Below are 15,674 nucleotides of genomic sequence, written 5' to 3' on the forward strand. Positions count from 1 at the left end.
ATTCCCGGCACGGAGCCGTTCCCATTCGCATTCCCATTCCCATTCCCAGCACGGAGCCGTTCCTGCTCCTGTTCCCATTCCCGTTCCCATTCCTGTTCCCATTCCCAGCATGGAGCCGTTCCCGTTCCCGGCACGGAGGGGTTCCCATTCCCATTCCCATTCCTGTTCCTGGCACGGAGCCGTTCCCATTCCCGTTCCCATTCCTATTCCCGTTCCCATTCCCAGCACAGAGCCATTCCTGTTCCCAGCATGGAGTCGTTCCCATTCCCATTCCCATTCCCAGCACGGAGCCGTTCCCATTCCCATTCCCAGCACGGAGCCGTTCCCATTCTCAGCACGGAGCCGTTCCTGTTCCCAGCACAGAGCTGTTCCCATTCCCATTCCTGTTCCCAGCACGGAGCCGTTCCCATTCCCAGCACAGAGCTGTTCCTGTTCCTGGCACGGAGCCGTTCCCATTCCCGTTCCCATTCCCATTCCCGTTCCCGTTCCCGTTCCCGTTCCCATTCCCGTTCCCGTTCCCGTTCCCATTCCCGTTCCCATTCCCGTTCCCATTCCCGTTCCCGTTCCCATTCCCGTTCCCATTCCCGTTCCCGTTCCCGTTCCCATTCCCGCTCCCATTCCCGTTCCCATTCCCGTTCCCGTTCCCATTCCCGTTCCCATTCCCGTTCCCATTCCCGTTCCCGCTCCCATTCCCGTTCCCATTCCCGTTCCCGTTCCCATTCCCGTTCCCATTCCCGCTCCCATTCCCGTTCCCATTCCCATTCCCATTCCCGTTCCCATTCCCGTTCCCATTCCCGTTCCCATTCCCGGGGTGGCCCAAGGGAAGGGCCGGAGTGCCAGGAGCCGGCACTGAGGGAACAACGGGAGAGGCACCGAACCCAAGAGAACCCAACAGAACCCAACAGAACTGAACGGAGCCAAAGAGAACCAAACCCAACAGAACCCAACAGAACTGAACGGAACCAAAGAGAACCAAAGAGAACCAAACCAAACCAAACAGAACCAAACAGAACTGAACGGAACCAAAGAGAACCAAACCCAACTGAACCCAACAGAACTGAACGGAGCCAAAGAGAACCAAATAGAACCGAACCGAACCCAACAGAACCAAACAGAACTGAATGGAACCCAACAGAACCAAACAGAACCAAACCAAACCCAAGTGAACCGAACCAAACCCAACTGAACCCAACAGACCCAACTGAACCGAAGCAAACCCAACGGAACCAAACCCAACAGAACCAAACAGAACCCAACAGAACCAAACAGAACCAAACAGTACCAAACCGAACCAAACCAAACCCAACAGAACCAAACCAAACCCAACAGACCCAAGAGAACTGAACGGAACCAAACAGAACCAAACCAAACCCAACTGAACCCAACAGAACCAACAGAACTGAATGGAACCAAACGGTACCAAACCAAACCCAACAAAACCCAACAGAACCAAATGAAACTGAAAACAACCCAGCCCGACCCAATGGAACCAAACCCAACCCAACAGAACCCAATGGAACCGAACCAAACGGAACCGAACCCAACTAAATCCAACAAAACGCAATGGAACCAAATCCAACCCAACGGAACCAACTCCAACCCAACAGAACCAACTCCAACCCAACGGAACCAACTCCAACCCAATGGAACCAAATCCAACCCAATGGAACCCAACCCAACCCAACGGAACCAAATCCAACCCAACGGAACCAAATCCAACCCAACGGAACCAACTCCAACACAACGGAACAGAACGGAACTGAACCCAATGGAACCAAAGCCAACCCAACGGAACCAACAGAACCCAACGAAACCAAATGGAACCGAACCCAACAGAACCCAATGGAACCCAATGGAACCCAACGGAACAGAAAATAACTCAACCACACCCAACGTAACCAACATAACCCAACCCAAGAGAACAAAATGGAACCCAACAGAACCCAACCCAAGTCAACCAAACCCAACTCAACCCAACTGAACCAAACCAAATGGAACCAAACCAAACTCAACCCAACCCAATGGAATGAACAGAACCCAATCCAACGGAACCAAACCCAACCCCAACGGAACCCAACCTAATGGAACCAAACAGAATGAAACAGAACCCAACAGAACCGAACCCAGCACAACCAAACCCAACTGAACCCAATGGAACCAAACCCAACCCAACAGAACTGAACAAAACCAAACCCACCACAACCAAACCCAACTGAACCCTATGGAACCAAACCCAACCCAACAGAACCCAACAGAACCGAACAAAACCAAACCCAGCACAATCAAACCCAACAGAACCCTTGGAACCAAACCCAACCCAACAGAACCCAACAGAACGGAACAAAACCAAACCCAGCACAACCAAGCCCAACTGAACCCAATGGAACCAAACCCAACCCAACAGAACCCAACAGAACCCAACCCAGCACAACCAAACCCAACTGAACCCAATGGAACCAAACCCAACCCAACAGAACTGAACAAAACCAAACCCAGCACAACCAAACCCAACTGAACCCAATGGAACTAAACCCAACCCAACAGAACCCAACAGAACCGAATAGGAACACAACAGAACCAAATGGAACTGAAAACACCCAAACCAAACCCAACTGAACCCAACAGAACCCAGCACAACAGAACCAAACCCAACCCAACGGAACCAAACTGAATGGAATGGAACCGAACTGAAAACAACCCAACCAAACCCAAGAGAACCAAACAGAACCAAACCAAATGGAACCCAATGGAACCAAACCCAGCCCAACCCAACAGAACCAAACTGAATGGAATGGAACCGAACTGAAAACAACCCAACCAAACCCAAGAGAACCAAACGGAACCAAACCCAACAGAACCCAACCCAACAGAACCCAATGAACCAAACAAAACCAAACCAAATGGAACCCAATGGAACCAAATCCAGCCCAACCCAACGGAACCCAATGCAACCTAACCCAACCCAAATGAACCAAACAGAACCGAATCCAACCCAAAAGATCCAAACAGAAATTAATGGGAGCACAAGAGAATCAAAAGGAGCTGAAAACAACTGAACCAAACCCAACCCAAGCCAACAGAACCAAACTGAATGGAATGGAACCGAACTGAAAACAACCCAACCAAACCCAAGAGAACCAAATCCAACAGAACCAAACAGAACCCAATGAACCAAACAAAACCAAACCAAATGGAACCCAATGGAACCAAACCCAGCCCAAGCCAGCCCAACTCAACAGAACCAAACCCAACCCAACGGAACCCAACCCAAATGAACCAAACAGAACCAAATCCAACCCAAAAGAACCAACCAGAACTTAATAGGAGCACAAGAGAATCAAAAGGAGCTGAAAACAACTGAACCAAACCCAACCCAAGCCACGGGAACCCAACCCAACTGAACCCAACTCAACAGAACCCAACAGAACCTAAGGGAACCCAAGGTGACAGAACCCAACAGAGCCAAACCCAACCCAACAGAACCCAACAGAACCCAACTGAGAAAAACCCAACCAAACCCAACAGAACCCAACCCAACAGAACCAAACCCAATGGAACCGAACCTAACTCAGCGCAATGTAATGGAATAAAGAGAATCCAACCCAACCCAACAGAACCAAACCCAACAGAACCCAACAGAACCCAACCCAATGGAACTGAACCTAACTCAGCGCAATGTAATGGAATAAAGAGAATCCAACCCAACCCAACAGAACCCAACTCAATGGAACCGAACCTAACTCAGCGCAATGTAACGGAATAAAGAGAATCCAACCCAACCCAACAGAACCCAACGGAACCTAAGAGAACCCAAGGTGACAGAACCCAACGGAGCCAAACCCAACCCAACCCAACAGAACCCAACTGAAAAAAACCCAACCAAACCCAACAGAACCCAACCCAATGGAACTGAACCTAACTCAGCGCAACGCAATGGAATAAAGAGAATCCAACTCAACCGAAACAAACCCAACGGAACCCTACAGAACCCAACCCAATGGAACCAAACCTAACTCAACGCAATGGAATAAAGAGAATCCAACAGAACCCAACAGAACCCAACCCAATGGAACTGAACCTAACTCAGCGCAATGCAACGGAATAAAGAGAATCCAACCCAACCCAACAGAACCCAACGGAACCTAAGAGAACCCAAAGTGACAGAACCCAACAGAGCCAAACCCAACCCAACCCAACAGAACCCAACTGAAAAAAACCCAACCAAACCCAACAGAACCCAACCCAACAGAACCCAACCCAATGGAACCGAACCTAACTCAGCGCAACGCAACGGAATAAAGAGAATCCAACCCAACCGAAACAAACCCAACAGAACCCAACAGAACCCAACCCAATGGAACTGAACCTAACTCAGCGTAATGCAATGGAATAAAGAGAATCCAACCCAACCAAAACAAACCCAACAGAACCCAACCCAATGGAACTGAACCTAACTCGGCGCAACGCAATGGAATAAAGAGAATCCAACCCAACCAAAACAAACCCAACGGAACCCTACAGAACCCACCCCAATGGAACCGAACCTAACTCAGCGCAACGCAATGGAATAAAGAGAATCCAACCCAACCAAAACAAACCCAACGGAACCCTACAGAACCCAACCCAAGGAACACAAAGGAACCCAATGGAACCCGGCTCAATGGAACCCAGCCCAATGGAACACAAAGCAACCCAAGCCAACCCAATGGAACCCAAGGGAACCAAACCAAACCCAACTGAACCCAACAGAACCGAACCCAACGGAACCCAACCCAACGGAACCCAACCCAACAGAACCCAAAGGAACCAAATGGAACCCAAAGGAACCAAATGGAACCTCAACCCAACCGAACCCAACCGAACCCAAAGGCACCCAAAGGAACCAAATGGAACCCGAACCAAACCCAACGGAACCCAACAGAACCCAACCCAAACCAACAGAACCCAACCCAAGGAACACAATGGAACCCAATGGAACCCAACCCAATGGAACACAAAGGAACCAAAGCCAACGGAACCCAATGGAAGCCAAGGGAACCAAACCCAACTCCACCCAACACAACCCAATGCAATGAAACCGAACCCAACCCAACTGAACCCAACAGAATCAAACCCAACCCAACAGAATCAAACCCAACCCAACAGAATCAAACCCAACCCAATGGAACGCAACGGAACCAAAGCCAACCAACAAAACCCAAGCCAACCCAATGGAACCAAACCCAACAGAATGCAACGGAACCAAACCCAACCCAAGGGAACCCAAGGGAACCAAACCCAACCCAAAGGAACCAAACCCAATGGAACGCAACGGAACCAAACCCAGCCCAATGGAACCAAACCCAATGGAACGCAACGGAACCAAACCCAACCCAAGCCAACCCAAGGGAACCAAACCCAGCCCAATGGAACCAAACCCAATGGAACGCAACGGAACCAAACCCAACCCAAGCCAACCCAAGGGAACCAAACCCAACCAACAAAACCGAAGGCAACCCAATGGAACCCAATGGAACCAAACCGAACCCAGTGGAACCAAACCCAACATGAACCCAACAAAACCCAAGCCAACCCAATGGAACCCAACCCAACCCAGTGGAATCAAACTCAACAGAACCCAACAAAACCCAACCCAATGGAACCCAAGAGACCCAAACCCAACTCAAGGGAACCCAAGGGAACCAAACCCAACTGAACCCGACAGAACCAAACCCAGTGGAATCAAACCCAGCAGAATCCAACAAAACCCAACCCAAGGGAACCCAAGGGACCCAAACCCAACAGAATCCAACCCAACCCAACCCAGCGGAACCCAACCCATGGAACACAAAGGAACCCAATGGAACCCAAGCCAACGGAAGCCAATGGAAGCCAAGGGAACCAAACCCAACCCCACCCCACCCAACCCAATGCGATGAAACCAAACCCATCCCAACTGAACCCAACAGAATCAAACCCAACCCAACGGAACGCAACGGAACCAAAGCCAACCAACAAAACCCAAGCCAACCCAATGGAACCCAATGGAACCAAACCCAACAGAACGCAACGGAACCAAACCCAACCCAAGGGAACCCAAGGGAACCAAACCCAACGGAACCCAACCCAACGGAACGCAACGGAACCAAACTCAACCCAAGGGAACCCAAGGGAATAAAACCCAACCCAATGGAGCCTAAACCAAACGGAACGCAACGGAACCAAACCCAACCCAAGGGAACCAAGCCCAACCCAAGGGAACCAAGCCCAACCCAAGGGAACCAAGCCCAACCCAAGGGAACCCAATGGAACCAAGCCCAACCCAAAGGAACCAAACCCAACCCAAGGGAACCAAACCCAACCGAACCCAACAGAACCAAACCCAATGGAATCCAACCAAACAGAACCCAACAAAACCCAACCCAACCCAATGGAACCCAACCCATGGAACACAAAGGAACCCAATGGAACCCAACACAACAGAAGCCAATGGAAGCCAATGGAACCAAAGCCAACCCCACCCCACCCAATGCAATGAAACCGAACCCAACTCAACTGAACCCAAGGGAATCAAACCCAAACCAACAGAACGCAACGGAACCAAACCCAACCCAAGGGAACCCAAGGGAACCAAACCCAACAGAACGCAACAGAACCAAACCAACAAAACCCAAGCAACCCAATGGAACCAAACCCAAACCAAGGGAACCCAATGGAACCAAACCCAAACCAAAGGAACCAAAGCCAACGGAACCCAATGGAACCAAACCCAACCCAAAGGAACCCAAGGCAATAAAACCCAACCCAAAGGAACCTAAACCCAACGGAACACAAGGGAACCAAACCCAACCCAAGGGAACCAAACCCAACCCAAGGGAACCAAACCCAATGGAACGCAACGGAACCAAACCCAACCCAAGCCAACCCAATGGAACCAAACCCAACCCAATGGAACCAAACCCAACAGAATGCAACGGAACCAAACCCAACCCAAGCCAACCCAAGGGAACCAAACCCAACCCAAGGGAACCAAACCCAATGGAACGCAACGGAACCAAACCCAACCCAAGGGAACCCAATGGAACCAAACCCAACCCAATGGAACCAAACCCAACCCAAGCCAACCCAAAGGAACCAAACCCAACCCAACAGAACCCAATGGAACCAAACCCAACCAACAAAACCGAAGGCAACCCAATGGAACCAAACCCAACCCAAAGGAACCAAACCCAACGGAACGCAACGGAACCAAACCCAACCCAAGGGAACCAAACCCAACCCAAAGGAACCCAATGGAACCCAACCGAACCCAGTGGAACCCAACCCAATGGAACCAAACCCAACCGAACCCAACAGAACCAAACCCAGTGGAACCAAACCCAACGTTTGATTCCAACAAAACCCAACCCAACCCAATGGAAACCAATGGAACCAAACCCAACCCAAGGGACCCAAACCCAACCAAACCCAACGGAACCAAACCCAACAGAACCCAACAAAACCCAACTCAACGGAACCCAAGGGAACCAAACCCAACCCAAGAGAACCCAAGGGAACCAAACCCAACCCAAGAGAACCCAAGGGACCCAAACCCAACCAGACCCAACAGAACCAAACCCAACAGAACCCAACAAAACCCAACCCAACCCAAGGGAACCCAATGGAACCAAACCCAACGGAACGGAACCAAATGGAAGCAAAATACAATAAAATAAAATAAGATGGAATAGAATAAAATTCAAAGTAACACAAAATAAAGTATGAAATAAAATAGAGTATTAAATAAAATAAAATATAGAATAAAAACAAATGGAAAATACATAAAAATAGAAAAATAATTAAAAAGAAATAAAAAGAAAAATTTAAAATATAAATTTAATAACATACTGAGTGAAATGAAATGGAATTAAATTAAGTTATATAACAATAAAATGAAATAAAATTTAAGATATTTAACAAAATTAAACAAAATCCTTGGGAAACCCCAAAATCTTTGGAAAACCCAAAAAAACCCTTCAAAAGCGCCCAAAACTCCTTGGAAAATGCCCCAAAAAAATCCTTGGCAAATCCCAAGAAATCCTTGAAAAATCCCCAAAAATCCTTGGAAAATTCCCCAAAAATTGTGAAAAAATCCAAGGATTTTTTGCTGTCAACAATTCCCAAATATTTTATCCCAAAAAACCCCAGAATTCCAGGAAAAAGCTTCAAACTTACCTGGGAATTGTGGAGGTGAGGGATGGCTCATGGGAAATTTGGGATTTTCCAGGAAAATCCTAAAACCTCGGGAATTCCATGGGAATTTTGATTCCCAGATCCTGCAGAGAGAAAATTTTGGATTATTTGGGGATTTTTTTTAGGAATTTCTGATGGAATTTTTGGATTTTTCTGCGGATGGTTTGGTCTGAATCCCAAAAAATTCTAAGGGAAAAGGAATTTTTTGCTCGTCCTGAATGGAAAAGTGGGAAAAATCCTGGAAATTTAATGAATTTATTTTTAATTAATTTAAAATAATTTATTTTTTAAGTAAAATTTTTGATTTTTTGAACTTTTTCTATCTTGGGAAATGGATGGGATGGGATTAAAGGGACCTTCCCAGGCTGGAATTTCCTCAGGTTTTCCCAGAATTATCCCAAAAATTCCCAAAAATCCCAGAAAATTCCCAAAAATCCCAGAAAAGGCTTGAAGAAAACCGGGAACGTTTTGAGGAAATTACGGCAAAAATCTGGGAAATTCTGGGAAAAATTCAGGAAACTCCAAGAAAAACTTGAGAAAATTCCAGGAAAAATTTGTGAAATTTTGAGAAAATTCCAGGAAATTCCCAAAAATTTGAGGAAATTTGGGAAAAATTCAGGAAAACTCAAGGAAATCCCAGAAGATTTGAGGAAACTCCAGGAAAAATGGGGGAAAATCTGGAAAATTCAAGGAAAAATTCAAGGAAATTTGGGAAAAACTCCAGGAAATCCTGGAAAATTTGAGGAAATTATGGGAGAAATCCAAGAAATTCCGGGGAAATTCAGGAAATCCTGGAAAATTTGAGGAAATCTGGGAAAAATTCAGGAAATTCTGGGGAAAACTTGAGGAAGTGCCAGGAAAAATCTGGGAAATTTTGGGAAAAGCTTCAGGAAATCCCAGGAAAAATTCAGTAAATTCCAGGGAAAATTCTCAGAAATCCCAAAAAATTTGAGGAAATTCTGGGAAATTTTGGGAAAAGCTCCAGGAAATCCTGGAAAATTTGAGGGAATTTGGGTAAAATCCAGGAAAACTCCAGAAAATTTGAAGAAATTCCAAGAAAAACTTGAGGAAATTCCTGGAAAATTCTGGGAAATTTTGAGAAAATTCCAAAAAATCCTGGAAATCCCAGAAATGCTGGGAAACTTAGGAAATAATGAAAAAATCTGGGAAATTCCAGGAAAATCTCAGAAAATTTTGGGAAAAGCTCCTGGAAATCCCAAAAAATTGGAGAAAATTCCAGGAAAAATCCAGAAAATCCCAGAAATTTTGAAGAAATTCCAGGGAAAAACTGGGGAAAACTCCAGGAAATTCTGGAAAAATTTGAGGAAAATTCCGGGGAAAATCCAGAAAATTCCAGGAAAAATTTGGGAAATCTGGGAAAAACTCCAGAGAAGCTCCAGGAAATCCAGAAAATTGTGAGTAAAATATGGGAAAAATCCAGGAAATTTTGAAGAAATTCCAGGAAAAAATTGGGGGGAAATTTGGGAAAAATCCAGGAAATCCTGGGAAATTTGAGGAAATCCAGGAAAAGCTCCAGAAATTCCCAGAAAATTTGAAAAAATTATGGGAAAAATTAAGGAAATCCTGGAAAATTTGAGAGAATTAAAGGGAAAATTCAGGAAATTCCGGGAAAATCCAGGATATTCCATGAAAAATTCAAGGAAATCTGGGAATAGCTCCAGGAAATCCTGGAAAAATTCAGGAAATTTCAGAAAATTTTTACTGGAAATCCCAGGAAAACTCGAGGAATAAAATTGGGAATTTTCAGCACTAAAAATCCCTGGGAAAAATTCGGGAAATTCCAATAAAACCCAGTCAGGAGAGAGGGAAAGGAGCAGGAAATTCAGGAATTTTTGGGAATTCTGAGCTCTTTCCCCAAGTTTTTCTGGGATTTTGGGAACTGGGGAAATCACAGATTTAGTCTGGATTTTTCATGGATTTTTCCTGAATTTTTCAATATTTTTTCCTGGATTTTTAGTGGATTTTTCATGGATTTTTCAATATTTTTTCCTGGATTTTTCATGGATTTGTCCTGAATTTCTCATGGATTTATCCTAAAACTTTCATGGACTTCTCCCAGATTTTTCCTGGATTTTTCATGGATTTGTCCTGGATTTTTCGTGAATTTTTCATGGATTTATCCCTAATTTCTCCCAGATTTTTCCTGGATTTTTCATGGATTTCTCCCAGATTTTTCCTGGATTTTTTATGGATTTGTCCTGGATTTCTCCCATATTTTTCCTGGATTTTTCATGGATTTCTCCAGATTTTTCCTGGATTTTTCATGGATTTTTCCTGAATTTTTCATGGATTTATCCTAAAACTTTCATGGACTTCTCCCAGATTTTTCCTGGATTTTTCATGGATTTCTCTCAGATTTTTCCTGGATTTTTCATGGATTTATCCCTAATTTCTCCCAGATTTTTCCTGGATTTTTCATGGATTTCTCCCAGATTTTTCATGGACTTTCATGGATTTCTCCCAGATTTTTCATGTTGTTTTCATGGAATTGCACTAGAATTTTCACAGATTTTTCCTGAATTTTTTTATGGATTTATCCTAAAATTTTCATGGACTTCTCCCAGATTTTTCCTGGATTTTTCATGGATTTCTCCTGAATTTTTCATGGATTTATCCCGAATTTCTCCCAGATTTTTCCTGGATTTCTCTCACATTTTTCATGGAATTTCTTGGATTTTTCATGCATTCATCCCAGATTTTTCCTGGATTCTCCAAGGATTTCTCCCATATTGTTCCTGGATTTTCCCTGAATTTCTTCCAGGTTTTTGATGGATTTCTCCTGGATTTCTCCTCAGATTTCTCCTGGCTTTTTCCCAGAATTTTCCTGGATTTTTCATGGAATTTCTCCCAATTTTCTGGAGATTTGGGCAAACTTTCCTCAGAAAATCCAGGAATAAAAAATTCCCTGCATTTCAAAACCCAGGGAAAAGAGCTCCAGGAATTCCAGAAATTTCTTGGATTTCCTCCATTTCTCCATGAAAATTCCTGGATTTCTTCCAATTTTTCCTGAAAATCCAGGGATTTTTCTCAGTTTTTCCAAAAAATCCATTTTTTCCTCCATTTTCCCATGAAACTCCTGGAATTTCCTCCATTTTTCCCCAAAAATCCAAATATTTTCTCAAATTTTAGGTAAAAATCCAGGAATTTTCTCTACTTTTCCCTAAAAATCCAAGAATTGTCTCAAATTTTCCCCCCAAAATCCCAAATCCAAATTTTTTCTCCATTTTTCCACCAAATTCCAAATTTTTTCTCCATTTTTCATTCAAAATCCAAATATTTCCTCACATTTTCCATGAAAATATTGGAATTTCCCTCAATTTCCAGGGAAAAATTTGGGAATTATAGAAAAATTAGGGCAGAGAAAGGGAAAAATTGGGAATTATGGAAAATTTGGGAATTATGGAATATTGAGGGAAGGGAAAAGGGAAAATTTAAGGGGGAAAAATTGGAATTATGGAAAAATTAGGGCAGAAAAAAAGGAAAAAATTTGGAATTCTGGAGAATTGAGGGAAGGGAAATGGAGAAAGTTGGGAATTCTGGAAAGTTTAGGGAAGAAAAAAGGAAAAATTGGGAATTTTGGAAAAATTGGGGAAGAAAAAAGGGAAAATTGAGAATTATGGAAAATTGAGGGCTTAAAAAAGGAAAAAATTGGGAATTATGGAAAATTTAAGGAAGGGAAAGGGAAAAATTTGGGAAATTTCAGGAAATTTAGGGCAGGGAAAGGGAAAAATTTGGGATTTGGAAAATGAGGGCAGGGAAAGGGAAAAATTTTGGGAATTATGGAAAAATTAGGGCAGAAAAAAGGAAAATTTTGGGGAATTCTGGAAAATTTGGGGCAGAGAAAAGGAAAAATTGGGGAATTACAGGAAAATTAGGGCAAGGGAAGGGAAAAGTTTTGGGAATTCTGGAAAATTGAGGGCAAAGAATGGAAAAAATTGGGAATTCTGGAGAATTGAGAGCAGAGAAAGGGAAAAATTTGGGAATTATGGAAAAATGAGGGCAAAGATGGAAAAATTATGGCATTTACAGGCATGGAAAGGGAAAAATTTGGGAATTACGGAAAATTTAGGGCAGGGAAAGAAAAACTGATGGGATTTCCAAGAAATTTAGGGTAAGGAAAAGGAAAAAATTTGGGAATTACACAAAAATTAGGGCAGTGAAAGGGAAAAAATGAGGGCAAAGAAAGGGAAAAATTGGGGAATTACAGGAAATTTAGGGCAGGGATGGGGGAAATTGTGGGAATTCTGGGCAATTTATTGCAGGGAATGGGAAAAATTGGGGAATTCTGGAAAATTTAGGAGAGAGAAATAAAAAATTTGGGAATTCTGGAAAATGGAGGCCCCTGCAAGGAGCTGCTCCCGACACACCTGGCTCGGGAATGCTGCTCCAGAGGCACCTGGAGCTGTGGGATCCTGAGGATTTGGGGTTATTTGGGGATATTTTGCGGATATTTGGGGATATTTTGCGGATATTTGGGGATATTTTGCGGATATTTGGGGATATTTGGGGATATTTTGGGAATGTCACCCTCACACAAAGCGCTGCCACCCGCAGCCAACCCCACCCCAGGGCCCGTCCCCATTGCCGGGGGCGGCGGTGCCATTTTCCAAGCGGGAATTAAAAAAATAAATTAAATTTTAAAAATCAATTAAAAAAAAAAAAAAAAAGCCGGGAATGAGGTCGGGAATTTCGAGCAGAGCAAGGAAGGAAGGAAGGAAGGAGAAGGTGAAGAGGCCGGAGCGCGGTGGGACTTTTGCAATCAACTTTCAACCCACGCCGAGCCGAGCCCTGAGGGGGCGGCTGAGGGAGGAGGGAGCGCGGGGTCCCTGAGGGGGGAGCGATGGCGGAGGGCGGGCACGGAGCGAGGGGAGGGGACGGAGCGAAGGAGAGGGAGACGGAGAGGGAGAGAGAGAGAGAGAGAGAAGAGAGGGGGAGGCGGCGGCCGCCATGGCCGGGAAGGAGCTGGGAGCGGGGCCGCTGCCGCCTCGCTGCCCTGCCCAGCCCGGTGACAGCTGCCGGGGGAGCCGCGGGGAAGCGGCGCGGCCGCGGCTCCGCCCGCGGGGCCCCGCTCGTTCGCTCGCTCGCTCGCTCGCACTCACCTGCCGCTGCCAGGGCCGAGGCCGCGGGCAGCGCCGCAGCGACTCCCGCGGCCGGGCCGGGCCCCGGGGGCTGCGGCCTGCGGGAGCCGCCCGGGGGAGGGCGGCGGGCGGTGCTGGCGGCCCCGGCTCCCCTCAGGGGTTCCCCCCGGGCCGGCCGGGGCCCCTCGGCTGGGCGGCGCGGCGCGGCTGCGGGGCTCCGGCTCGGGCTCGCCGCGATCCTCCCTCCTCCCGGCGGGACGGGGCGGAGCTGGGCATGGAGGACGAAGGGGGCGGTGGCGGCGGAGCTCCGCTGGGGATGGATCCTCCTCCTCCTCCTGCCCTTCCTCCTCCTCCTCCGCCAGCCGCGGCCTCCGAGCCCAGAGCCGCCATCTTCTGCCGGCGGCCCCGAGCTCCGGGCCCGGGGCGGCCCCGCTGCTGAGGCCGGGACGGGGACGGGAAGGGGAAGGGGACGGGAAGGGGAAGGGGAAGGCGGCGCCATGTTGGCGGCTGAGGGCGGCCGGCGCTGAGGGGCCGCTGAGGGCCGGGCCCGAGCATCGCTGCCCGGTGCCGCCGCTCTGCCCTCGGTCCCCGATCCCTGCCGGTGCCACCGCTGTGCCCTCGGTCCCCGATCCCTGCCGGTGCCACCGCTGTGCCCTCAGCCCCGGTGCCCGCTCGGTGTCCTCAGTCCCGGGAGCTTTTCGGTGGCACCGCTCTGCCCTCGGCGCCGGTGCCCGCTCGGTGCCCTCAGCCCCGGGAGCTCCCCGGTGTCCCCTCGGTGCCCTGAGCTCCGGGACCCCGCCGTGCCCTGAGCCCCGGATCGTTCCCGGTGCCACCGCTGTGCCCTCAGCTCCGGGAGCTCCCCGGTGTCATCGCTCTGCCTCGGGTGTCCCTCGGTGCCCTCAGGACCTTCCCGGTGTCACCACCGTGCCCTCAGCTCCAGGACCCCGCCGTGCCCTGAGCCTCGGGAGCTCCCCGGTGCCATCGCGGTACCCTCAGCTCCGGGACCCCTCGGTGCCCTCGGTCCCGGATCCCTGCCGGTGCCACCGCTGTGCCCTCAGCCCCGGTGCCCTCTCGGTGCCCTCAGCCACGGGAGCTTTTCGGTGTCGCCTTGGTGCCCTCAGCCCCGGATCATTCCCGGTGCCACCGCTGTGCTCTCAGCCCCAGTGCCCTCTCGGTGCCCTCAGCCTCGGGAACTCCCCGGTGCCACCGCTGTGCCCTCAGCCCCGGTGCCCTCTCGGTGCCCTCAGCTCCGGGAGCCTTTCGGTGCCACCGCTGTGCCCTCAGTCCCGGTGTCCCTTCAATGCCCTCAGCTCCGGGAGCTCCCCGGTGTCCCCTCGGTGCCCTCAGCTCCGGTGTCCCTTTGGTGCCCTCAGCCTCGGGAGCTCCCCGTGCCATCGCGGTGCCCTCAGCCCCGGTGCCCTCTCGGTGCCCTCAGCCCCGGGAGCTTTTCGGTGGCCCCTCGGTGCCCTCAGCTCCGGGACCCCGCCGTGCCCTCAGCCCCGGATCGTTCCCGGTGCCACCGCTGTGCCCTCAGCTCCGGTGCCCTCTCGGTGCCCTCAGCCCCGGGAGCTCCCCGGTGTCCCCTCAGTGCCCTCAGCCCCGGATCGTCCCCGGTGCCACCGCTGTGCCCTCAGCCCCGGTGCCCTCTCGGTGCCCTCAGCCCCGGGAGCTCCCCGGTGTCCCCTCAGTGCCCTCAGCCCCGGATCAGTCCCCGGTGCCACCGCTGTGCCCTCAGCTCCGGTGCCCTCTCGGTGCCCTCAGCCCCGGGAGCTCCCCGGTGTCCCCTCAGTGCCCTCAGCCCCGGATCGTCCCCGGTGCCACCGCTCTGCCCTCAGCCCCGGTGCCCTCTCGGTGCCCTCAGCCCCGGGAGCTCCCCGGTGTCCCCTCAGTGTTCCCCCCAGCCCCAGGTGTCCCTCGGTGCCCTCAGCCCTGGATCCTTCCCGGTCCCACCGCTGCTCTCAGCCCTGGGATCTCCCCGGTGTCCCCTCAGTGCCCTCAGCTCCGGGAGCTTTTCGGTGTCATTGCTGTGCCCTCAGCCCCGGTGTCCCTCGGTGCCCCCAGCCCCGGTGTCCCCTTGGTGTTCTCGGCTCTGGGACCCCGTCGCACCCTCAGCCCCGGGAGGTCCCCGGTGCCACCACTCTGCCCTCAGCCCCGCTGTCCCCTCCGTGCCCTCAGCCCCGGGAGCTCCCCGGTGTCCCCTCGGTGCCCTCAGCCCTGGGTCCTTCTCGGTGTCCCCTCAGTGCCCTCAGCCCTGGATTCTTCTCAGTGTCACCTCTGTGCCCTCAGCTCCAGCAGCTCCCCAGGTGTCCCCTCGGTGTCCCCCCCAGCCCCAGGTGTCCCCTCGGTGTCCCCCCCAGCCCCAGG

At 49.6% G+C, this 15,674-nt stretch overlaps 1 protein-coding gene across 3 annotated transcripts in view; it reads right to left on the bottom strand.

Moving 5' to 3' along the window:
* Positions 1-13,368, bottom strand: part of NCOA1 (nuclear receptor coactivator 1) — a 143,677-nt gene extending 130,309 nt beyond the window's left edge. For all 3 annotated transcript variants that reach the window (XM_077176468.1, XM_077176466.1, XM_077176469.1), the window contains exons 1-2: positions 13,332-13,368; positions 8,194-8,294 (exon numbers count right to left, since the gene is read on the bottom strand). The gene's annotated coding sequence lies outside the window, so the exon portion shown is untranslated. The remainder of the gene's footprint in view (positions 1-8,193; positions 8,295-13,331) is intronic.
* Positions 13,369-15,674: the final 2,306 nt, after the last annotated feature.

Source organism: Agelaius phoeniceus, chromosome 3 (genome assembly GCF_051311805.1).
Source record: "Agelaius phoeniceus isolate bAgePho1 chromosome 3, bAgePho1.hap1, whole genome shotgun sequence".
Classification (NCBI taxonomy): domain Eukaryota; kingdom Metazoa; phylum Chordata; class Aves; order Passeriformes; family Icteridae; genus Agelaius; species Agelaius phoeniceus.